We start from the raw sequence: 25,724 nt of genomic DNA, 5'->3' as shown, positions 1-25,724 counted from the left end.
CTTTGAAAATAGATCAAAACAAATATACTTAGAAGGTTAAAAAGAACAAAACAAAACACCACCGCAAAACCCAACCAAACAGGAATGAAACATTTTTAGTAATCAGGGTTTGCTCCGATTCCCATTGAAGGCTGTAAGAGTATGGCCACACACTTCAGTTTTTTACCCGAGCACTTGTACAGAGTTACAATTACTAAGTAATGATTTTTAAAATTAATTATAATACTCTACTTCCTACAGACATCCCACATTCTGAATCTGACTAGTAAAATAGCTTCTCCCCTCCATTATTCAATTCCTAACTTCTCTGAGCCAAGAGCATTTTTGGCTTTCTTACTGTTTCTAAATTATAACAAATAGAATATTAATTCTAGAGTTTATTAGGACTTAAATGTCCTCAACTCACTATTGAAAAGAATAAAAAAAAATGCAGAAAAAACTTCAGCAAGCAGGTACATTTAATGGTCTAGAGGCAGTAGGTGGATTTCAGCACTTTTATCTTCATTTGACTTATATTTAAACTATCTGATTTCTAAAAGTAGTTCTAAGGAGAATGGTCAAGTTAAGACAGCCCAAGTCCACTATGCATTTTGTTATTTTCCAAAATAATTGAGAGTGTTTTCAAAACAGGGAGAATACTGAGAATTATAACCCACAATTAAACAGCACCATAGAGAAACATCTTCCAGTTTTATGTCATTTGTCAGCAACCTGCTTTGCTATTATATTGAGGTAAATTCTCTGAGGACCCTAGGACCTTTAAGAATGCATGCAACCCCATCATTTTTTTTTAATTCACAATTTTATAAAACCGCTTACAGACTTTCCTACCCTTTAAATATCCCCTATCAGTGGCACAATTTCAGACTTCCAACAATTGCTAACAAAAGCTTTGCACTTAGCAGTTAAAGTAATTTACACATTAACCAGCAACTATGAATAAATACCTGTAAAAATCACTAAGGCTGCTCAGACTAAGGAAGATTGTATTGGATTTAATCTGAGCACTTGAAAGACAGATACAATATACAATGAATTAAAGTTATACTTAAAAAGGAACTCCACATATTTTAAAGATATTGCACCAAACAAAACTAAAAACAGCATTCTCTCTAAGCATATATTCATATGCTTCTAAGAGGAGCAATAGTGAAAACTTGATAAAGGAGAAAAGCAAAGGTAGGACCTACATAAGAATCAACCGCAGTGAGAAATGAAAACAGCTGGGTTTGCTATACTAAAAAAGAACCTGGAAATTTGGTCCAAAACATTTATTGCAAAAGATAATTACAGTTAGTGGGGGGGGAATAGAATAAAACTGCCTCCCCAATCACTTATTGAGTTGTTTAACTCCCAAAATCAATTAAAATGATAGAATAATTTATGATGGCAAGTACATTGCAAAATCCAAAGACACAACAATTCAGCAAGTACATTGCAAAATCCAAAGACACAACAATTCAGCAAGTACATTACAAAATCCAAAGGAACAGCAATTCTAGCTTATGTTTCCCAAATAGTTCTAAACTTAACTCTCACAAAAGTAAATGATGTTTAGAGCATGCTGACAGTTACATTGATCCCAGAGACATAATTCTACAATTGGGAGCAAAAAGGAAAGCAGTGGTCCCATGCAAAGTAAGTATGATGCTAGAAGTATCATGATGTGAGATGGTGAATACTTGAACAGGCTTCCTAGAGAAGTGGTCGATGCACCAAGCCTGTCAGCGTTTAAGAGGCATTTGGACAATGCCCTTAAGCATACGTTTTACCTTTTGGTCAGCCTTGAATTGGTTATGAAGTTGGACTAGATGTTCACTGTAGCTCCCTTCTAACTGAAAATATTCTATTCTATTCTAGAAACAACACCTCTACAGAGCTTTCTAGTAACCGAATTAAATCATTGTGTACTGTGTCAATCTGATGCAGCATCTCTTCACATACCTAGCACTTATTTTTTACTTAAGGACATAGATGCACTTTTGAAAGGACAGTCAGAACACCTGATGACACTTAACAGGACCAATATCTGTTGGTTGGTTGATAAGCATCCTGAAACACAGCTTCCATTGACTGGCAGCATTGGTGTATACCCTGAGATCTGGCAGACACTGCTTTAAGCACAAGTAGTAAACCTTGGTCTTCACTGATTGTGGTACTGCTGAGATCCTCTATAGCCTCAGCCATGCAGAAGCAGATGATTTTGGCTGCCAGATTCTACTGAGTCTAAGGAAAGCTGGAGCCTAGCTAGCACTGAGCTGAGAACCATACTTTACTTTTGCAGCTTCAAGTTCAGCATTGAGTTGATGCAGTTTAAGGTGAAGATCTTTATTAGAGGTCCTTCTGTTTTCACTATATTGTCAAATGCACATGTATCTTTTGTTGATTTCCAAGCTAAACATGTTTACCATCTGCAATATAAGCATTCTTAATATGACTTTGAAAACCAATGCCTGAATGTAACTAACCACAGCTCAAGGAGCACTGTGAAAAGATCCAATTTTTTTTAATGGAATTGTCTCCATTGTACCTATGCTGCTCTGTTACAGTGAACAGCTTAAGTACCACTTGACTTCACTGCAAGTGAGAACTAGAATGCCACTAGAAAGTGGCTACGCAGATGTACAAAATCTAACATCTCAGGGTACAAAAGAACATTCAGTCCCTAAACTAGCTGAAGTTAATATCCAACCTACAGCCTTAAATTGAAAAAGTACAGAAAAATACTAGAAGACTAAGAAAATAAATACTAATTCCCTTCTTTTATCTCTTCAAGGTCTTCTGTTATACTACCTGAAAGCACAACCTGCCTGCCTGCAATTATATATCAAATGCTACTTGAATGCAGTAAGCATTGCATTCCCATAATGATTGATGACAGATGTCCGATCAGGTTCTTGTTACTGGGGTCTGGAGAAGGGTGAGATCAGCAAAGCAGCTGCCAAAGGCCATAGGCAAAACTGAAGGAAAGAACAATGCAAATTCACAATTAGGGAGTCTCTGGGGTGTGAGCAGGAGAATTATTTGGGCCTCTGCAGATTACTGCAAACCTGTTTTTGTTTAGGAGAGAAAAAAGCTTTATGCACTTTCAAGTTCCTGACCAATTTTTTGTCCCATAACTATTCTTTAGAACTCCTAGGCCACTGTATCAGCCACCATATGTCTCTCACATTAGACAGCCTGGACCTTTTCCATCAGCTGCAAGAAACTTTCAACACATCTGGTATAGGCTTGTCTCATCAGCTGCTATGAGCCTCTGTGCATAATGACTATCAATTCCTTCCGTTGGCTGCTATGCTCTTTGTGGACCCTAGTGAATCTCTCTTAGCAACTACAGCAGCCTTCCACAATATGTAATTAAATTAACATTTCTAGCCAGCATAAACCCTGTGACAAAGAAGTCGTCTCAGTTAGCCCTTCCCCATTTTTCCCTCCCTCCCTGCTCTTGTCTCTCCCTTCTGTGGTGTTGTAAGAGAAACTGATCTGACTGAAAACTAGCCTGGACAAAAAAAAAATGGAAATCATCAGCTAAATATGTTCCTAAACTGGATGATTTTATGTAGTCGTGCTGAAGAGAAAGCAGCATGCCTCTGGAACAAGTGGCTAAGGATAGGGTCAGGGTGCTTTTACTTTTGGCAACCATGGCAGTTGTTCCAGCTCAAAATTCTAGCTGTATATAAAAAGTATAGCCTCAGGCTGTGATTCCACAATAGTTTACATCAGCCTGAAGTATTGCCCTTGGAGTCCCTCTCCCTTGCTCTGTTTCAGGAAGTAAACTAGCAGGAAACCATCATCATAAGAGAAAAAAAGACCAGTAAAAAAATTTGTTGATTTTCTTTGCCTGAGCTAGTCCATCCAAGATCAGATGAGCATCCGTGTCCCCAAAAGAGATGAAGGGAAAGGGTTGTATCGCAGTCCCAGAGCCAAGGTGGCCAGGACCACAAAAGCACTGACACAGCTTGGCTTCAGCTGCAATAGAATTGCTGCTTGTATTTTATTCTAGAAATTTTATGCTGCCACTTCACTGAAGACCTAGTCTGCTTTAGGTTCTGTGACCTGTGATACTTCCAAAGAGACCTCTGGGGCATTACCACAAGGCCCTTGGTGAGGTCTGCAATACCTGTTGTAGCTGGACAATGACGAAATTTGGGTGTACCAATACAAACTGGAAATAATTTTGAGCAAAAAATAATCAAGGTCCATTTTACAAATGAAAAAGCATTTTCACACCTAAATTAAAAACTGTACACATAACTATATTAAACAGGTATTTAGAAAACTTCATAAATGGAATGTCATTTTCTCTGTCAGCAAGCAAAAACTACAGAGTGGGTTTTGATGCTGTGACTAAAATAATGTTATCAGAAGAGATACAATTAGAATTGAGGAAACAAAAGCAGAGACTAAAAATCACAACTATTCTGTTTATTATAGGAGAATAATAGCTGAAAGATGAGTCAACTTTAAATATTTGAAGCAATATATTCTTCAGATAAAACTATTCTTTTTACACATCTGTCAAGTCATACTGCTTTTTTTGCACCTGAGATATAAAAGAAATCTGATTCTGTTAAAAATTAATTGTGAGATTTTAACTACCACTTACCTTTGGCTAACGTACAGTAAAAAGAAAATGTCTACCTTGGGTAGTTTTCTAATGATGGTGAGGGAATAATTATTCTGCTTCTACTGTCATGTTTCAAATCTCAGAGCTCAGGTAAAGATTAAAATGAATTTAGGCTACCTTGTAGTAAAAGTTATATACCTAGTAATTAAGATAACAAACCACTGCAGAATTACATATAGAATGTGATTCCTTTTGTTTAAGCTTTAAGCACAATGTGGAAAAAAGGTGACATATAAGACACCTGTAAAACAATACCAACATGCATCTGTTTTGATATAGCAGATTTATTTACATAAAACATAGCTCCATCTTCACTAGAAAAAAATTTTGGACATAATGAACACCTGAAGGTTTTAATGCAAAAGCAAAATATTCATGAGAGATGACATAAGAAGACGACAAAAGAGTATGATTAGAAGTCATTGGGGTTTTACATATCCCTATCTACATAAGGTGTTACACATTAATTGACTTTAGCTGATAAAGACCAGTTCAGAGCACTAACAAAGACTACTGTCAAGTAGGAAGGAAGGAAAACAACAACAAAGCTATACTCTATGAAAAACAAGTGCTGGTTTTATAATATTGATCTCAAATTTGCCTGAGACAATAAAAGGGAAGGTAGAACAAAATCTTGAGAAAAAGAATTTAACTTTAGTTATCTCAAAAGATAAACTCCAGAGAAATGAAGATATAATGGTAGAAAATTATCACAAAGGTCTTAGGTTCCTGCTGAAGGGCAAAAGATTGACCTCACCTTACAATTCATTCATTCCTATGTTAAAATTAAAACAAAACAAAAAATGGGGACAGTAAGATAATTACCAGAAAGTGACTGAACACAGGAGAAAGAATAGAAATGTGAAAAAAACTAGCTTCGGTCAGAGAAGTAATTATGATTCTCTTAGGTAAATGTAGATTTGAATGCATATGCACATTAGCCTGGTAAAAGTAAAGACTGACTCAACAGAGAGAGCATAAAGGTCTGATACTGTAAATGCCAGGAAGAAATCACATAAAAATTTGGTAGTTTTATCCCAAATACTTCATAGTCAAATCATATCTGCTAAACAGCTAACCTAAAGAAACAAACTGGTCAAATTTTTTTAATATTAACAGCTTTCCTCAGGAAAAGTGAAAATGATCCACTGTTCAAAGCAAAATGAAGGAACTTGTGGAAGAAAGAGATCTAACGTAGTAAGATGTTCTAAGCTAACAGAAGACCTATAAGAATAAGGGTCCAAGACTGAAGGTCCTTGAAAGGATGACAATATTCAGTAAATACGCAGTCAGAGCCTTGTTTTAACAAAATATTCCAAAAAGTTTAGCTCTGTTTTAGTAAGCAGAAAAACTTCCACAGTAGGATTACTGAGAATACTACAGGAGGATATTAATATCAGAAATAATTGCCTGCCACTGTTTGTTTAAATACTGTTTGTAGATTAGTCTGCTTTATTCGTCTCTCTACATGACTCTTTCCTGCATTCAAATTCATTTGCAAGTGTAACCAAACACTAAAACAACTATCATGTGCCAGTAATGTCTGTGTTACCAAGTTAGAAGAAATTGCATATTTCATAACCGAGCATAGACTTTGGTCCTGTATTTTATTTTGGAACTACATTCATTGTGCTACTTCATTTTAAGGAAATTCACCAATTGGAAAAATCCAAACTTCGAGGGGTTTACAAGATTTAAGGTTGAGAAATGGCAATATTATGTTATTTCTTTAATTCAACAGTTTTAGGAGAAGAAAAGTTCCACATCATGATATCACAGGGTTTTTAACACTGGTACAAATTATTTTTAGAAGTTTGATGATACTTTATTGTTGTGTTCATACAGTGTGCCTGAATTCAATAAAAAAACAGGCCAACTGTTATATTTTGAAAAGACTTTTTTAAAAAACACAAACAAATCACCTCACTTAAAATAGTCACTGTTGTGAAACACAGACATTAAAGTACATATATAATACTAAACAATAACAGTAACAATTAAGGACAATATAATAACAATTTTACCATCTACTAAATAGTTGCAATCTGTGAACTGCTTTATTAGCAGTTCAGCGATAAACACAAGTAATTACTCACATAAACTATTTTTTTAAATTTTAAAAAAATCAGTTTTCTAATATATTTGGTCCAATCACCAACTTCACAATAAAATACACTAAACCAGGGCCAGAAAACAGAGAATCACTCTTTTTTTGTCCCTTCCTTTTCTCCCATCCTCCTTATAAGCTTTTGTTTCCATAATGGTTATGAACACATATTAATGCTTCCCATCAAACAGTACTAAGCACCTGGCACCTGACTATCCAGGTTCCTTTATGCATAAAATGTACATAAGAAATCTCATAAATAATTATTTAAATGTATCCAAAATGTTTATATCTTCTCAATGTTTCTTGGACATTATGACAATGTATTATATTCACCCAGCTCAACTCGTAAGTTGACAGACAAGTCCCATCAGACTACATGTTTACTAAGAAAATCTGCTTTCATCTGTCAAATCTGAATACCACACAATGGCAATGCTGTTTTGTTCCTTCGTTTAATAACTTAAATATTTCAATTGATGCTTTGTAATCTCACAAATTCTATTTTGTCAGAAAAAATAAATTCAAATGAAATTAGTCTTCAGATATTAGTTTCTCTCTAAAATACTGCTTATTGCTTTTTTAAGCAGAAACTTGTAGACAAACATATTACTCATCTCTTTCATGAAAGTAAGTACAGAAAAATGTGGTGGTCCTCACATAGAATATTGTATTATGTCCTGTTTTATTTCAAAATCCAGAACCAAATTCTAGCAGAATTGTAGGTTTTTTTCATAAACTTAAGTTATATCAAAACATCTAATGATGTACATACCATTTTACTGACTATAAATGTATCCACTAAATAGTCTTTCATGTATTATTCAAAAGATGCAATATGTTTACCTTCATTGCACAAAGGTCAAATAGAGAAAGTAAAGCATCTTTCTTTTTTTTTCCACTTTATTTTAATAAGCTCATTAGTACTTAGCTAGAGTGCTGAGAAAAATATGTAATTTACCCTGAAGCAGTTTGACATGTTACTATCTTGCTTTAACCCATTTTTCTTAACTTAATTTCCTTCCTTAAGTTAGAAGGAGAAAAACCTGTAACTTGCATGTTATGGAATTTTCTAGCAAACTCAAGCAAACTGCGTTCGCTCTAGCTTTCATTCCATTATTGCCATATCTGACACACATCTGGATTACCAAGAAAAAAAAAAAAGTCTAAATGGACTCCCGATGAGATGACAGTCAGACTTAAGTTCTGCCAAGCAATCATTAAATTGACCCAAATGATGGGTTTTCACAAGCACAACAGCCTTTGCTTTTAAAGCACGTGACTGAGACAAAGATGGACAGAACATTTTAGCTAAAAGCAATTAATGAGAGCAGTAAGAAAATATTCAAGAAGTCCTTTAATAATCCTTCCAGAGATCTCCAAATTCAGCAAAATCTTTGCTACCCTATAAAGCTGCATTAATTATTCATTTTTAGTTTTGTCAAGAGAAGATGTTTTGAATTCAACAGATATATTTGTCCCTGTGCTTTTTACAGAGCCACAAAACAAAATTGCTCCAACTACTACCTTCCATTTGGAGCAAACACAGTATTTCAAAGACATTGGGAAGAGATTATAAGCTCTTACAGAGTTATTAATTGGGTACAGGACTTATCCCAGATGTTGGAGATTTGATCCTAATTGTCTCCTCTGCAAGGGAGGTGGGATTGGGATCCACATCACCTCACATCCCCAAGATTGTCCCAGACCTCGATAGTGATATAGGGAATTTGGGAGATACAACGTTCTCTGTTAATTTATATTGACTGTCCTGCTTTCATACAAAGACAAATGAAGGAGTCTTACTCATTAAGGGAGTACGTAAGCACCAGATCTCTTATTTGCTGTTTTATTTATGTATATGTCTATATAAAGTTAAACTACCTCAAACAGTGGAACATGGGGAGACTGAGTTGTTGACAAATTTTTTTTTTGGAACAGGATTCTGGGCAAAGGAGAAGGATCTGAGACTTCATTCACGGTATATTTTAAGGGTTCTTTCTTAAAGAGCACACTGACATTCGTTCATTTGTTTGTTGTAGTTGTACAAATTCCTATGAAATACTTGCACAAAAGTTACCCCTAATTTGTAAATTCTGGTGTCTTCCTGGAAGGTGAGCTGAAATTCTTAAATATACAACAGATTCTCCAGGTTCCACATTTTAGTTGAATGACGTGGCACCATCTATTTAGCCTCAGTTGCTAAAGGGAAAAGGGTAAATTACATAACAAATTCAAACTAAGTTGACTAAGTAGTTTTGGTATTACCAGAAACAACTTTTCAGCAATTTTCAGCAGATCTAACATTCATTACAATATTCTTGCCCAGTTCTAATATTCAGCAGAACTATATCGTCAAGCCTGTACTTCTTAGTATCTTGATCATCAATAATTACTTGAAGAAGTGACGGTTTTACATGATACATTGCATATCCAACTACAAGATTTTATGCAGTTTATACATAAATCCTTCCAAATCTAGCAGTTAACGTTAGACTCTTGTTTAATCACTCTTTATCTTTGTTCTAGCTGTTGTACAATATCATGCCAATTATTTTAATATACTGTTTAATGAGTTACCTTCTATTTCAAACTTTTTAGTGTAGCTAATATACTGTGTCAATGGGTTAGCAGCAGCTTTAGGTAACACACTTTGCTTCTATATCTACTTTTTGCCCTGGACTGAAAAGCTAAATAAAAACATGTCCTTTTCTTCAGAAGAGAGTTTTATTTAGAAACTAGTCCTTACCCACAAATGTGTACGAAGCAGAACAGAGTTGATTTCATTTTCTTCATATGTTCATCTTCAACCTCCAGACCTAGTCTACGTGCATTGCTGTTTATGGCTTGCTTGGCAGTAGCACGCTGAAGCTGACTAGAGTCTTACTACTTCCCACTTTCCAGCGTGGTACATCCTTCGGTCTCCATGTTGGAAGCAGTGTTTTATGTAAGCAGAGTTCTTTGTCCCGTGGGGTCCTAGCTGTGAATAAGACCCTGCGTGGGTTATACCTCAATAATAACAGCAATTGCTTGTCCACCATTAAAAACTCCCTTCCTCCTGGAGCTTCAACAGAGAAGCAAAAAACCAGTTGAGTATAAAGATTAAAGTAGTTCCTGGTATACACAGTTGATCTTTTCAGGAGGTTGACAGTGAGAAGACTGTTCAACTTGTCACAGTTTGAAATCATAGAAGGAAGAAAATCAGAACTGGTTTCCAAAGCAATAAGCTTTTGACAAACAATAAATTCACTTGAAAAAGAATATATTACAGTGTAGTTAATCTTTTAAGTGCTTTATATTTACTTTTAAGGCAATCTGATATAATGTACTCTAAGAGTTCGATGAAACTAGATTATATACAGCAAAAAGTATAAGTATACACAGAAGTACTAAGGCCATTTTGCACAAAATGCTTTATCTACTGGAAGAAAGACACCAGATATTAAGACTTTTTATAAAAAATCTCTGACAGTATGGGAGAGTGGGGGGAAATTGCCAAATCAAATAATACACACCTAAAACCAATTTCTGATCTAAATTACCATTCACAATTTTCCTCCATATTCAAGGGTAATTTGGGGGAAAATTATGAGGGAGTAATTGAGAGATAAAAAAAAAATAATTTTTTCTTTTAGCCAGTTTTCATCTCAGATATTCTTATTTCCATATGACCTTTAAAGTAATAAAGGAATCATTGTCAGAAACAGACACCAATATTGGATGTATTAGAAAACCTTGTTCAAAAGAATTCAAGTTCAGTAAGTTAATTGAAATCAATACAAATTCACTTTTCAACCAGAAATGAGCCCTACATGGACAATTACAAAATTAAGTAAAATTAGTCCCTTGTCTGGGGGAACTACTGTTAATTGGGATCGAAATTTGACTCGCTGTCCTACAAGCAACTTTTCTATAAACTCTGTATTGAAATGCATTAATAGATCAGTAACAGAATTTAAAAACCAGCATCATCAATAGAATAAATAAGGTCATTAGTTAATGAATGGAGAGGCTCATCTGATTTAGTTTGACTTCGTCAAGTGATACTTGATACATATACTGTAAATACACAAACACACTGTTCATTATTTTTGCTTCTATAATATATATAGTGCATCATACTATAGTAACTATGTGTTAATGATATTACCACTTGATAATCTTGCACTTTTAATAAGACTTTGTGCTCATTATGTTGCCTGTAGAAATTTTTCAGTGAAAAGAATCTATCACCTCAATGCAACACAACAGAGCGCATTTTTGCATTTTTCCCAAGGAATTCCCATTTAAAACGTGACACCAGCTTTTTATTAATGTGTTCAACAGAGAGCTCAGTAAAACAAAACAAACTGCTATACGTCTTTTACTTTAAAATAAACATTGTACAACCAATATAAAATAAATTTCATACTGATAGAAAAACTTCGTTCAGAGACTTAACAAAGACTTTCCTGCATGAGCACTATTATGTTTGAATGGTAATCTTACACAGCTAGTGTTTTCTTAATGTCCTGGGGAGCCTGATCATTGTAAATTACCTGTGACATCTCATTAATCCTCTTTTTCCTCACAAACGCATAATTAATGGTAACATTGACAATAATACACAAATTAGCTAAGTGACGCTTTATGGTGTTGGTTTTGATTAACGTCAGGAACCCAAAAATGACATTAATGTAATGCAGATCCCAAAAGGCAACCCGCACTTTGACCTCAGACATACATTTTGTTTGCACCATCACAAAGATTAATCCTTCCCTGGATGAAGACAAGACAAAACTCTGGCCACTGGCATTGCGCACTGGGCTGTCGCTGAAAAACAAACTGCCTCAATTGCATTTGTTTAAGAAGGAAATCTTAATGCATAGAAAACAACGGCTTAGTGTCATTTCCTATTGTCTTGTTAGGACAAAGATAAATGAGCTACTGTCATGATTTAGATCAACTGCTTCTCTGCTAACTTCTATTATTTGCTTATTTATGGACTAGTGTTTAATTAAAAGCATACTTCTATACAGAACTGCACAAGAAATTTATTTAAAATGCTTTCTCACTTAATACATACTTAATACATGCTTATTTAGGTGATCAACTTGTGTTTAAACTGTCCACATGTTGTGGTAGACACAACACTGGTGTTATAGGTACAAATAGGTAGTGCAAGAATACTGAAATGAAACAGTATCTTTATCCTCACTTGAACTACCCAATAAATAAAAAATACCAACTGTTTTCAGAATACATATTTATTCTTTCAGAATATATATTTATATATACATATATATGTATAACTGAAGGTATCTGGCTCAAAACAGTTAAAATCTCCATTCCCCAATTTAAAAGCACTGTTTGCAGCCACACCACCACCTTAGAAACTAAGGTTAGTTATGATTATATACTCATATACTCTTTCTAATAGTTTCATCAATTTAACTCATGTTACAGAATGCACTAAATGACAAACAACACTGTAATTATTTTGTAAGGTATAGCAGTCTAGTTTTCTTCTAAGACAGAATATTCTCTCATCACTTCTCTCTCATTAAACTTTTTGCTGAAGAAGCTTATCTGTAAAAAGCAATGAGTGATTTAGTTAGAGCTAACATTTTTACATGCATTAGATTTTGTTAGTCAAAAAACATAAGCAGTTTCCCAAAAAGCATGAAACAGTATTTAGATTCCCCAGAGCAATGAAATACAAGACCGTATTCAATTAATGAGATAATTTTTCTTTAACACCTCTACTTTTGTACTGGTTCATTAATATAGGCATATGAATAGATGTGGGTTTATCATGAACATGCCAGAAAGGAGGAAGGAAAAATTATACAATACTATAAATCATGAAAAGATTTTAATACCACAAATACAAACAGAAATTCTAGTTCAAAACAGAATAATAAAAGATGTACCCGGTAGATAAAGCCTTTTCAACATCTTTAATGTTTTGATTATAAAAATATGCATATAATATAAATAACATATGGACTGTCAGCCTTTCAGCTTTCAAATGTCTTATCAGCTGATCTTAACTCTGCTGAATTTAAAACTGTAGTAGATACTTGAAAAACTTGTGTAGCTTGTCAACATTATTTTAAAGTTTAATTTTTCAGTAGTGTAAATTTTAAAGCATTTTATGCAAAACATACTAAACTTTCTGTAACTCACAGCACTGGAATTTAAGGGGCAAAAGGGAATCCCATAGAGGCCATATATTTGCTCTAACTAACCGAGACATAAATCCAGATTACTGCAATAAATTATTTTTATTATTTGAACAGAGTAAGTACAGTATCACATTTGAAAGACATTTGAGTTTAATTCATATCTTAAAATTGACAAAGATAAACAATCACAGCTACACTAACTGAAATGCACTAATGCATACAGGATATACAAGCTAGACCTAGGAGCAGAGACAAATCTGTTCTTTATATCATCATTGTGGCATGAGGTCATTCAAAATGTAATTGTACTTCTTTGTAAAACATAAAAAATTGTCTGGTTGGAGCCGCAAATTTTAAATGGCTTTGTCTGTGTAGTAATCCTTTATCAGCTTGTATGAACCTAGTAATTCTTTGTTTCATACACAATTTGCTGGCAGACTACAGCAACCATTTGCTACTTTTACTTTGCTGACTTAATATTCAGCCAGATACAACAAAAACCTCCTAAATATATGTCTGGAAACAAACCAGCCCACGTTTAACCCTTTCAGGTTATCTCAATTTCCTCTTTACCATAGATATGATTAATATTACGCTATTAGCCTGACTGTGTCATTTTATTCTTTCAATTCCATGCTAGCCTTGTAGAAAGCAATCTGTCAAGAGATACATTTATAGAAATGATTTGTTTCAATGTTTAAGTGCTGCACATTGACTTTTAATACTTAAAATGGTTACAGCAAACTGATTTTTAAAAGCCTATAGAATGTGAGCACATGTGTGCATATGAAAAGTAGTCTGTCAGGAAACATAATTTTCTCCCAATTCACCTACCACTAGTACTCTAGCAGTTTTGAGAAAGCTTATTCTAAAACATAATTTTATCAGAGATGTCTATCTAAAATTTCTGTTGTTGTCATATGTTGAATTTAAGATCTACTTGAATTCTACAGCTGAGTGATATCTATGGGTAAGGCATTTCCTTACTCCACAGTTTTACACTAACCTGATTAACACGACAGGTCCAGAAGGCAAAAACCAGCAATGTCGGTTTACATTTCCTTTATAGTTTAACATCATCAAAATATCTCCATAAATATGAAAGAACATATAAATTGGTTAAATATGGATTCAGTTTTACCTCCTCAATACTCTGCAGTTCATATAAGTATTTGCAAAAAAATAAATACAAAAGCTATATGTTATTAAACACACACACAGAGGCACTTTTCCCCAGATGGATTTAACATGTATAACTGTATTTCGTCATAGAACACAACACTATTTTCAGAAAAGATACTTGGCACCATATGTCAGCATCATATATAACCTTTTAGATATAGTTAATTCACAGAAGGATGGCTTTCAGAAAACACAACATTCTACATTTCCAGAACTTAATACTTATTATATCTCAATAAACAATTCTTACAGTGATGGAAGAAAATAATTACCGTTTCAGACATGTCAACATTTACCTGTTGCTCTGTGAAATACTGCACAGTGACAGAATGCTTAGTTACTTGTGAGTTGAGCAAATATTTATATAACCATTCCTAACACATTAATCTGCAGGTGTTTCAATTTTTTTTTAAAATACTAATAAAAAAAATTAACATCAAATCCAAACCACATGACATGAACATGCATGTTTGGGGGGGTTTCTCCATTTCTGGGGTAAAAGGTAACAACCCTATTGAGACTGTACTTTATGAAGGACTTTAATGAGATTTCTGACTATATTTTTTTACCAAGAATGTCAAATAAGCTTCAAAAGCAAATGTAAACCGTAATGCAAGTGACACATAGTAAAAAAAAAACAAAAACAAAACAACAAAAACTATAAATCTGTTCATTCTGTTTAGATAGTCTCCTGACTTGTAAAAAGTGAGACTGCTTAGCTTTATTAGAAGTTTTGGAGAAAACTAATTTTTGGGAAGTAGGAAGATAGTGTTACACTGTGATTCTAGTGATTTACAGTGAAGCTACCTATTTTCTAATCTTCTGTATTATCTTAGTAATAATTAGGCAAACTTACACTAAGCCATTTTCAGGAAATTCTTTAGACAGCCATAAACATACCACCTCCTAATAAAAAAGATATAGATAATTTTGTCTTTTAAGCTAAGGCTATGAACAAGTTATGTTTTGCAAAAACAAAGCCACATAACATTTCAAAGAAAAAATTCCATTCTATTTTAGCCTGTCAAAGCAGTTCCAGTGTTTCCCATAATACAGCAGCTATATCTTGATACAAATCTCCTTACTGAAGGATTATTTTAAAAAAATGTAAAGAACACAAGAAATTGTAAGAAAGCAAGCTGTAAAAGTTCTATATTTCAATTTAAGACAATACTGCTTGAAAAAAGACAAAACCAAAGAAGCAATTTTGAAAGCTGTACCACATCATATGAAGAAGTACAAATAAAGGGGAACAGATTTTAAGCCTTCTTGTATAATATGAGAGCTTTAAAATCTCTTCTTTCCACATCTGAAAAATAATATTAAGCAGAATGCTAACATTGGTTGCATTTTTGTGTGTTTGTGCACAAAGCGACAGCACTCTAGGGCTTTGTTTTGGGTTATCTTAATCAAACCTAAGGATGGAAAAGCAGATCTACATAGAATTGCAATATGACTACTGAAGACAGACAAGAATCAAAACCAATCCTCCTAGTCTTTTTAAGAATATAAATTGCAACAAATGTCATACCATCTTCTTTCTTATTTTCAAACCAAGGCATACAGCATATAATGAACCATTTTAAGAAAATAAGATGGCTGAAGGGTTTCTGCCTTAGCTTCAGTTCAAGATAAAAGTGTAAAACAGCAGTTTTAGTGTGATAGTTATTATAACCACTCTAGTAGACAGTGCCAAGAAGTCATTAATGCAATATATATCTCTTTGATTCCTAAAATGCTGAGTTAATGGGCCAAATTTCACTATACGTTGTACCTCCAGTGCTGTAATTTTTTATAGCTACTAACTAAAAATAGTATGTAGATAATAAACAGGCATTTCTTGCACTGACCTCTATTTTGTTATAGAGGATATATAAACTAATGATATATAAACTATATAGAAAATATGAGAAAAAACACAGCTTAAAGGAGTTCTCATGCTTTTAATTCTGAATGTATGTGTGTGTCTATTTGTGTGCATCTACAGCTATGGGGGGAAAAAAAAGGCTTTTGCACCTTCATTCAAAATTTCATTGGTTACACTAAATGAATTCTCAATTGTCTTACTCAGATTTTCAAAATCTGGGGAAGAACTTGACTCCTATGTTAAATGTGACTTATCAATATAAAACTATATATAACAATCTGTACTGTCCAGTCTTATTTTTATATATACATGTATAAAGTCAGATAAAGAAATATTCTAGTATTTATGTAAAATGAAATCTATGATCAGTATGGGAGAGCTAATCACTGAAGCCCATGCAGCAGGGACTGTAGTAGTCTGCTTCTGGTTGCATACAAAATGGAAAAAACAAAAAACCAAAACCCAAAACCGAACAGCATATCCAAATCAAAAACTAGATAAAATTGAAAAAACATGTGTGACTCTTCCTGAATGTGAAGAAAGGAGATATACACATATGCACCCACAAGAAAGAAAAGGCAACTATGCATTTAAGAAAGTAAAAGCTATCAAACGTGTATATCTTTATGGAACATATGGAAAACTTAAGAAGTCCATTTTCAATAGCTATCAGTTGAGATAGCTACTAATATGGTACTTCCCAGTAATATATTAATATTTGATGTAAAAGTGACACTGTGGTGTATAGTAAATTTGCTAACAATCTAACAGAAACACAGTGTGAGTTTAAAGGGAAGAAAATAAAAGGAATAGCTGGAATGCATGCTCTAAGACTACTGACAATAATTCTCTAACCTGTCACAAATTACATTTTAGCTACTGTAGGATATGTATAGGCTCGTCACAACTAATAACACTTTTCTTTCATCAGGTTTGTGTTAACATTCTGCAAATCTGAAATGTTTTCTGTAATGAAGTAATGCATTATATAGATAGCATATGGTTGCTGGCTTTGTTTATATCATTTTAAAATATCTGAAAGGACCGCTTGGGCTAAAGAGCAATGTTATTGCTTCCACAGTCAGTTGATGGGTTGTTTAATAGTATTTTAAATGTTTGTTAATGATAGTCTCAACGAAACGGAAAAGCACAGAAGCAATGCAGAATGGCAATATCACAATAGTTACAAAGATTAAAAAGCCACTAGGGGACAGTAGAAAGTCACAAAATGAGGTTCTGTTGAAGAAACCAGAACAAAAGGCCTTTCTTTGTCAAAAAAGAAATCACAAATACACATTTCTAAATAAAAATCATTTCACATGCGAGATTTTTAAAATTCTGCATTAAATAGCAAGGTGAAAACTGGGAGACACTTGCCTAAGTCTATTTTTAGGTCTTTTACAGATCCATGGTTTTTTAAAATATTCAGTACTTTAATAAGAATAAATTCAAGTGTGAAATAATTTATTTGCAGCAATTTTATAGTACTGTTGTTCATAAAATCCAAAAGGTATTCACCATTACACATTACTGGAAAGATACAAATTGACCTTGGTAACACTGGTGGTTTACCTGGCAATAAAATTATTAGATAATGTATGATATTGTGGTATTTATTAAGTAATAGAAATAAATATCTAGAAATTAAAGGACTAATATACTTCAGAAAATGATTAGGAAAGATATGCTTTGTTATGGCCAGCCATCAGTATATGTGCATGCTTCTTTTTGATGATATCAAAGGCAGTATTCACTCAAGAGCAGGGCAATGCTCTTCAAAAGTTGATACTAGATTCCAGTATTCATATGCTGAATCCCTGCAAAACGAAGCAAAGTACGGCACTACTTCATCTAGAAAAGAGTATCAAAATCCTATAGTTAGTAACTGTACATTCCTTTCCTTCATTGAGAAGATCAGCCATGGACTCCAAATATCTCACAAACTAGAAAGTTTGTTTCAGATATTTGTAGCTACAGAACTTTCACAGCTTATATGAAAACATTCAAAGCTAATAAAATCAGAGGAATCGGCCAGGCTGATAGGTCTTTCAGCTCAACATGAGTACAGGAAGTAAATGTGTATTTCAGAAGTACTTCAAATTTTTTCAATCACAAAACAATGCATTTTGGCCTAGAAATTATCTAGGTATTGGGAGCATCTAATGTTCAGCCATGCATTTCACAATACATAGGGGATTATCTGATAGCCTGTGGCATATTACGAATTATTTTTTGTTTCTCTTGCAGATAAAACCACACAAAGAGATTGCAATTGCTGAAAGATTATTCCCATTCCAGGGTGCTAAAATGCAGATTCAAAACAGCAATGCAACTCTGTGTCCTCACAGCCTTATAATTGCAGTCATCTCATAGCAGTGTCATGAGCTTGAGTACATAACAGACCTTGGACAATGATATAATTAAGCATTTGAGCGAAAATAGTAAACCTAAGAAGTGTTGTTCTGTAATAAGGGATGGGACTGTTTTCAAACGGAAAACTTAACTGACATAGCTTTGTGTGTGTGCAATAGAGAGTGGGGAAGTCTAATGAAGCAATGTACGTGGAACAAATACATAGGGCAGGCAGACAAACAAACACCCTGCACTTGCAAAGACAACTCTCGCACCCTAACACAGGAGGAAAGAGAAAGAGAGAAGGGGGGCATGGAGGAAAGGATGAAGGGGTGCTGGGGGGGGGGGGGGGGGAAGAAGAGAGGGGGGCAGGCAGGGAAGGGAGAGAGGGAAAGAAAAAAGAGAATAATCTAAATGAATTCTAAATGTCTAAAATAATTTGTATCAGACACCACGTGCACAGAGATGACAAAAATTTCAACATATACTAAAATTCATAGACCAATGGCACAGGCAATGGGCAGGCTAGAACTACAAGCTCATTTCTCAGGTAGTACTGTAAAAAAAAATTTCATTGGTGTTTCATTTCAATAACTGGTTTAATGAAGTGTCCCTCAAGGTAGGTGTGTTTATCATGTAACTGAAAACCAAGATGCTACCTTAAGCTGTGATACTTCAAGAACAGTAATGTTTCACATGAGATGGGATGTTGTTTTTCTTTTGAAATTTGAAAAACTGTTTCAAATTACCTGTCTGGTAGATGTTATAAAATTAGGCTGGGATGCATTCACTTCTATGAATGCAACAGGGGGTATTCCCTTTCCAGTCATTATTATGACCCTGGAAATCCAGATAAGATGTTTACTCTCAGGGAAAAAAATTATTTGGAGGTCAAAAGGACTTCTAGGAAATGACCCAGGCAAAACACTTCAGCCAACACTGGACTTCTTCAAGCACTTCCTCAAACCCTCTGAACCATGGCAGTACACAACATACTCTTAGATGCTTTGCTGAGCAGCATAGACTCATGATGCATTTTAGAATTGTAACAAAGCACATAGTTTTATTAAAATAAAACTCAAATTCTAAAAGGTAAAATGTCAAAGCCAGGTTAGATGGTTCTTTGAGCAACCTGGTCTAGTGGAAGGTGTCCCTGCCCACAACAGAGGGGTTAGAACTAGATGATCTTTAAGGTCCCTTCCAACCCAAACCGTTCTATGATGCTATGATTCTATGAAATCAGTCACTAAATAGATAAAGCACAATAAGTAGAATAAAGCCTGAAACTAAAAGTCAAACAGGAAACAAAACCAAACAAATCAAAACCAGAAACTACAACAGCAAACAACTTTGACGTTCTTATAGTTTTGTGTTGAAGTTCACAGAATTTCAGGGACACATCACAGAAGTGATACCTTAGCAGTACAAAGGTTCAAAGTGCTAGCATCTTGTAAAAGGATCCAGTATTTGGGGAAAGAGTGAAATCAATAATTCAGGGTTAGTAAATATTTTTATACTTGGTTTATTTTTAAGACATCAGATTCACAGATGTTTCAGACAGGCTGATGCTTACATCCTTCTATAACAATATCTTTGTGCTTTATGGTGTGTTTTCAGCAGGTTTTTCCCACTATATTTGACTTCAAGTTTTTAACAAGTAGATGATTTGTGCCCACTTTTCCCTTAGCTTCCCACAGTCACTTTTTCAAATGCTCTACCAGAAAGAGCACTTCTTCCAACTGTCTCTCAGTCTTTATTTTGCTGCAGTACTTCCTTCCTGCTATTCTCAAAATGCATCCTCACACTGTTGTGTGCTTTCCCTGCCTTCCTACTTCAAGGTTCTGACTGAACCATTGCTTTTTTTTTCTTTCAGTGCGGTCACATAGCCCTCTGATATAATTTCTTTCCTTGCTCTTCATCTCTTGATTTTCTGTGCTTGCATAATCACAGAAAACCACATAATAACATAACAACTTGTGATTTTGTATTCCCCTACAGGTCAAATTTAGGTTTTCCTAAATCAGGATCCACATTTGTAACTTAGAATCTGGTGCTTTGATATGTTCAACTGTAAGCTAATTCTCTCAGAAGTATTATTCCTTTACACATTCATTTAACTGTAGCCTGTAGTTGCTTTTAACTGAGCTCTGAAATCTTGATATAGTTCTTGAAAAATAAAGGTCTATTCCTTTAAGAGGCACATTGAGTGAGAAGTTGTTTGTCTTAGTACATGAAAAAAATAAATGAATTTACACACAATTATCAGAAAGACATGGTTTGCAAAAAAATTTTGTAAACTATGGCAATATCAGACATTAAATAGAAACTAATATTCAATGTCCTGTAACAAATTAAGGAACCTAGGATATTCTTTTTTTTCTTTTTTAAAAAACTCTGTTAGTGTTTTACTTCATGGAAAATATCTTTTTGAAAGAATAACTTGTTTCTCTGTACTAAACAAAGAAAGTAATCAGGAAAAAACAGTGTAAACATGCTAAAACTTAAACCTACTGATCCTCCATTTAATTCTAGGTACACAGAAAACGATGGTTGTGATACAGCACCTGATTGATATTTCCAGGGTGTGAAAACCTCCACCATGAGATTAGGCTGATATTGCATATTCAAACACATACAATGATATATTTGTCATTGCTATTGACCTTTATCTCTCCAGTTTCCTGACAACCTTCTACAGTTATTGACATTACAAATACCAGCGACAACGTGCAGGGCAAAGTATAACCTTTCATTTACCTTCATGTCCCTCAAATGACTCACGTAGGTAGTTTCAACAAAAGCTGCAAACAATGATACTGTTGATTTTTTTTTCTTAACTTGCTAAAATGTTTTCCATTTTCCTCTTGTTCTCTGAAAATCATGCCAATAACTCACTACAAAGGAAACGATTTCAAATGAATACAGGTAATTAGAAGTGTCAAGAAATCAGCAGAGAGTAGGGTGTCTGCCATCATTTCTGTGGAAAGAGTGCCAGATTCCCTTTCAAAAAGGTCTTTGTCATTTTTTAATAGAAGGTAATTAATGTAGACTACAGTAAAGTGTACAGGATCCCAGTCACTTGTCTTTCTTTCCTTTGAAATGGGACCATAAAGATGTTTTGATTTCCAGAAACAGTCTTCTGAGGTTATTTTAAAATGACTTTTAATTACAAGCATAGTCTTTTCAGTCTTTTCATTATTTTAAAAGCAAGAAGAGGAAGAATTTGGAAAGGGCACATTTGTAAGGGTGAAAAGAAAAAAAGTTTTATTTTAAAAAGTCCAGAGCTAAGTAGTTTGTTTCAAAAGTGACAGGATGATTTCATATAACTGATAGTATCCACTGATAGGCATGATAGTATAGTATCCATGGTAGAACTGATAGTTCTGAGGAGAACACTATGAACAGCCAAACATGGAAGTCTATCCGCTAGTAGCTTAACATTCAACTATCTGAATACAGAAAGGTGAAATGGCAATGCTTTAGTAATGAAAATTATAGATATTCAGTTTGTGAAACGGTACATATTAGTGGTAACGAAAACAATTATTTCATTATTTTGACAACCATACCTCTGACAGACAAACCCAAATCATCTTAGACAGACCTGTACAAAATTTCAAATTTGAAAGAAAAATTGTTAAAATTCAAAATGAATTTTCAAAGAAATCTTGAAAATACAGGTTTGTTTTTTTAAAAATGTATACAGTAAACCAGAATGTTGAATCATTAAGTTATTAGTGCACTGAGATCAGTAACTTTCACAAGGACTTAATGCCTCACAATGAACCACAACAACCAACTCTAATAAAAAGTATCTAATAACACATCTAATCAGCTGGGTAATCCTAGTATGCTACTAGTATGAATAACTGTAGATGTTCTTTTCAATCATAAAGTTATCCAGAACTTTTCTGATTATTATTACATTTCCCCTATTTCCCTTCATGTTTCTTATAGTATGTCTGCCCTCCCTGATCCTTGATGACACAGAGAAATAACCATTTAATTAAGAGATGAAAATGTTTCCTCTCTTTTCATTTTCATTATGGTGGACAGCTAGAAGGCCTCAAAATTATGCTTGTACTGATACAACGAGGTACACCAATACATAAATTTATTTTAAACAGAAGACCAAGTTTAGTGAACGTGATTAAGCACTGTGAAACACAGACATCAAATTTTTTTGATAATGGAAAAAAGGTCTCAAAAATATGGAAGACTGCTAACAAAGTGTAGTGTACGTAAGAAAGAATATCACAAATTTTAACTTTGCATTTCCATCTGTATGTTCAGTAATAGAAGAAATTTATAATAACATTTACCAACACTAGTTATTTGTGTTACAATGAGGTCATCAGTCTGGATTTTAAGGCAACATAGACATCTAAAAGGAAGAAGCTGACAACCTTCTGATTTATGTAAATCAAACCTAACACATTTCATAGTCTGCATGTCACTGCCAACAGGAATTAAGAAGTAGTAACAAACATAAACAGCTCTCTGCTTCGTGGTTTGGAAAACAGTTGATAGATCTTAGGGCAGAAATTCCCAAAGTCTTCAGTTCACATCTTTTTTTCTGGATCTGCAAGCTGACATTTCCTACTGCTCATGTAGATCCACAGCTGCAGGCACTCTCTCATTCAGGATCGCTTCTGCTGTGTGCTAAAATCAATGGAAAGACTTCCACAAATTCCAGTGGGCATTATACTATTTTCTACAGTGATAAAATCCAGAAAATGTGCTACAAGAAATCATAAAGGTTCATTGCCTACTCTACAGCTCCGAATAATGAGAATTGGAGAACCACTCTTCTTCATCAGGCTTAATCTGTGTTTCTAACTCCCTCGAGCAAGAGTGGCAAAGGTTAGAAAGAGTAGACCCATATATGTATTTTAACACTAAGAGGGAGTCCAAACCTTTGATCTTGAGACAAATCTGGCAAAGCAGCTAGAGCACTACTTCAGATCAATGTGTTGTAGAGAACTATACTTGAGTATTAAATTTACTGAAACAAAATGCTGCTAGTTGAGGCAAAATAGTTGTAAGCCTACAAGAAAAGGGGTTTGTCCTAGGAAACCATGAAATTAAGTGGAATAGTCAGACAATACTTCTGAGCATTTACTATTGTACTCCTGTCTTATTTCTCAAAATAAGTAAAAAACTGAAGTTAGTTTACTACTGGGCTAAAATCGATAGCATGGTAAAATTATAATAGAAAATATAGTAAAAACCAACTATCTACTGTAGTGATACCACATCATTTCTTAAAAGAGCATCAAAGTGAGGAGGTAGCCTAGCAAGTTCTTTATGCAATAAGCCACAACAATAATATAATCCTAACCATAGCAGAGCTGTAAAAGGTGTTAACTGAAGTCAATCAGCAATGGTCTCATGTATAAATTTAGAACACTCCTCTAACACTTATAAGACCAGGTGCAAGTCTGGGTCACTATTTTGCAATATCCTAAATGTGTGACCTAACACTAAGTAATTGCTTATCCTCAGCAGCCGTGTCAAGCTCTCCATGCTTAAACTATCCCACTGCGTGTAAGACAGCAGCTCTTCAAATGTAATACATTAGTAGTAGCATTAAGACATTTCAAAACTGCACATAGCTGGACACAAAGGCTGGAAGCTGCTACTTGGGAATGGAAATCACCACTGGCAATATAACGGGCAACAGTGGTATCTAGCCAGAAATTCAGTTAGGTTTCTGACACCTTCGGTGAACATCTCACTACTGAACTCTTTAATCTCTCTGCTGGACTAATTAAAAGTCACATTAATTTTGCTCACAGAGAAGCAAAAAAGGTACCCCCCATTCATGTCACTAATCTGGGAAGTTCAGCTTCCCCGCACCTGGGAGACGGGTGACACAAATTAAAGACCCAGATTTAAACAGACAGCAGGGAAACACAAAACCCTGGCCAACAAACAACTGGTTATTTAAAGACCTTTGTCAGTTTGGTAGAAAATTCTTCCTTGGGCCTAAACAAACCAGACCAAAACAAAACCCAAAACTACCTGTGCTAAATTATTTTACAGTGGATGTGTTTGAGAAAAAGTTTCTTCTGAATCCCATTTCTGTTCCAGTAGCTTGATTTCTTTTACAAAACCACATTTACTCCAAGAGGAAAAAGAAAAAAGAAAAAAAAACCCAAAAATACAACAAAAAAACATGAAAGTCAACACTAGTTTCATTCCTATTATTCTACTTATCCCCGAGTATAACACAAAGTGTAACTGGAGCTGGGCTAAAATTCATACAAAGACAACAGGCTCTACAGCTTTTGACATTCGCTCATATTCTTGCCCACTCCTTACTTGTGGCAGAGATACTTTTTAATTGAATTAGGAACTTTTTAATAAAAGAAAACAATCCCACTTTGAAAATAGGTATGTAAGAGGAGTGAAGTACTTCGTAATTATGACAAAGTATGATTTTTTTGCTTTTTATTAGTTTGCTAAGCTGAATATTTTAAACAAATGCCATATAAAAATTATATGGAATGTGTACAATTTATTTATGTATAATCGAATATGTTGAATAATATACTAAGATTAATACCACCGGTCATTTTTTTTTCCCCTTAACAGATTTCATGAATTACTAGCAAAAATACCAGTGGTTGTGTCTTGCCATCTACTAGCACAGAGAAAGAAGCATGACAGAACTGGAATGGTGTGTTGAGCATGCAGCTTTTGTTTTCAATTATAGTACTGTACCAGATCAACAGAAAGGGAAAGGTCTGTATTTTATGATAAAAAGTAAATACAGTGAACATTTCACTGTGATGATTCCCCTGCCAAGTTATTTTAAAAAGCCTCATTCATGTGCAAAAACACAGTGAGTTTTGTAATGATAAATCTATTTCTTCCACCAAAAAAATGTGCTTTTCCATGAAATCTATATCAATATTTTGCAGTCCAAGCATATTAAAACATCAATGTTTTGAACCTGCACGACATAAAAAAGTAGTTGGTCACAAAGATGTGAGTGTCCTTTAAACTGTTTACACTCATGCATCCCAGTGGGATTGTTACTTGTTGAAGGATGACAAATGAATGAAATGGGAAGCTGTTTTAAATTGGTATTGGATGTTGCCTCAAAACTTTTCCTAATTTGCTTGCTACAGAAGAACAGCTTTTGCTATAGCACAGTTCAGCACAGTAGTAAATGCTGTCAGTTTCTTCTTGTGCATATGTGTGCACATGCATGTAGACATCTAAATACCATGTTGGTGGAAAAAAAATTCCAATATTAACAACAATAAGCAAATATAGCTTAGCATTATTTATTCCGTTTGCCCTTTGTGCAAGGTGCAGGAGCACTTAGAATATCAATATAATTGAAAAACACCATGCAACCTATAGCATTTCCATTCTTGTCAAGCCAATTTTTTGAAGACAAGAGAAGGAAGC

Source organism: Falco cherrug, chromosome 7 (assembly GCF_023634085.1).
Source record: "Falco cherrug isolate bFalChe1 chromosome 7, bFalChe1.pri, whole genome shotgun sequence".
Taxonomy (NCBI): domain Eukaryota; kingdom Metazoa; phylum Chordata; class Aves; order Falconiformes; family Falconidae; genus Falco; species Falco cherrug.
Note: the sequence above shows the minus strand (reverse complement) of the source record.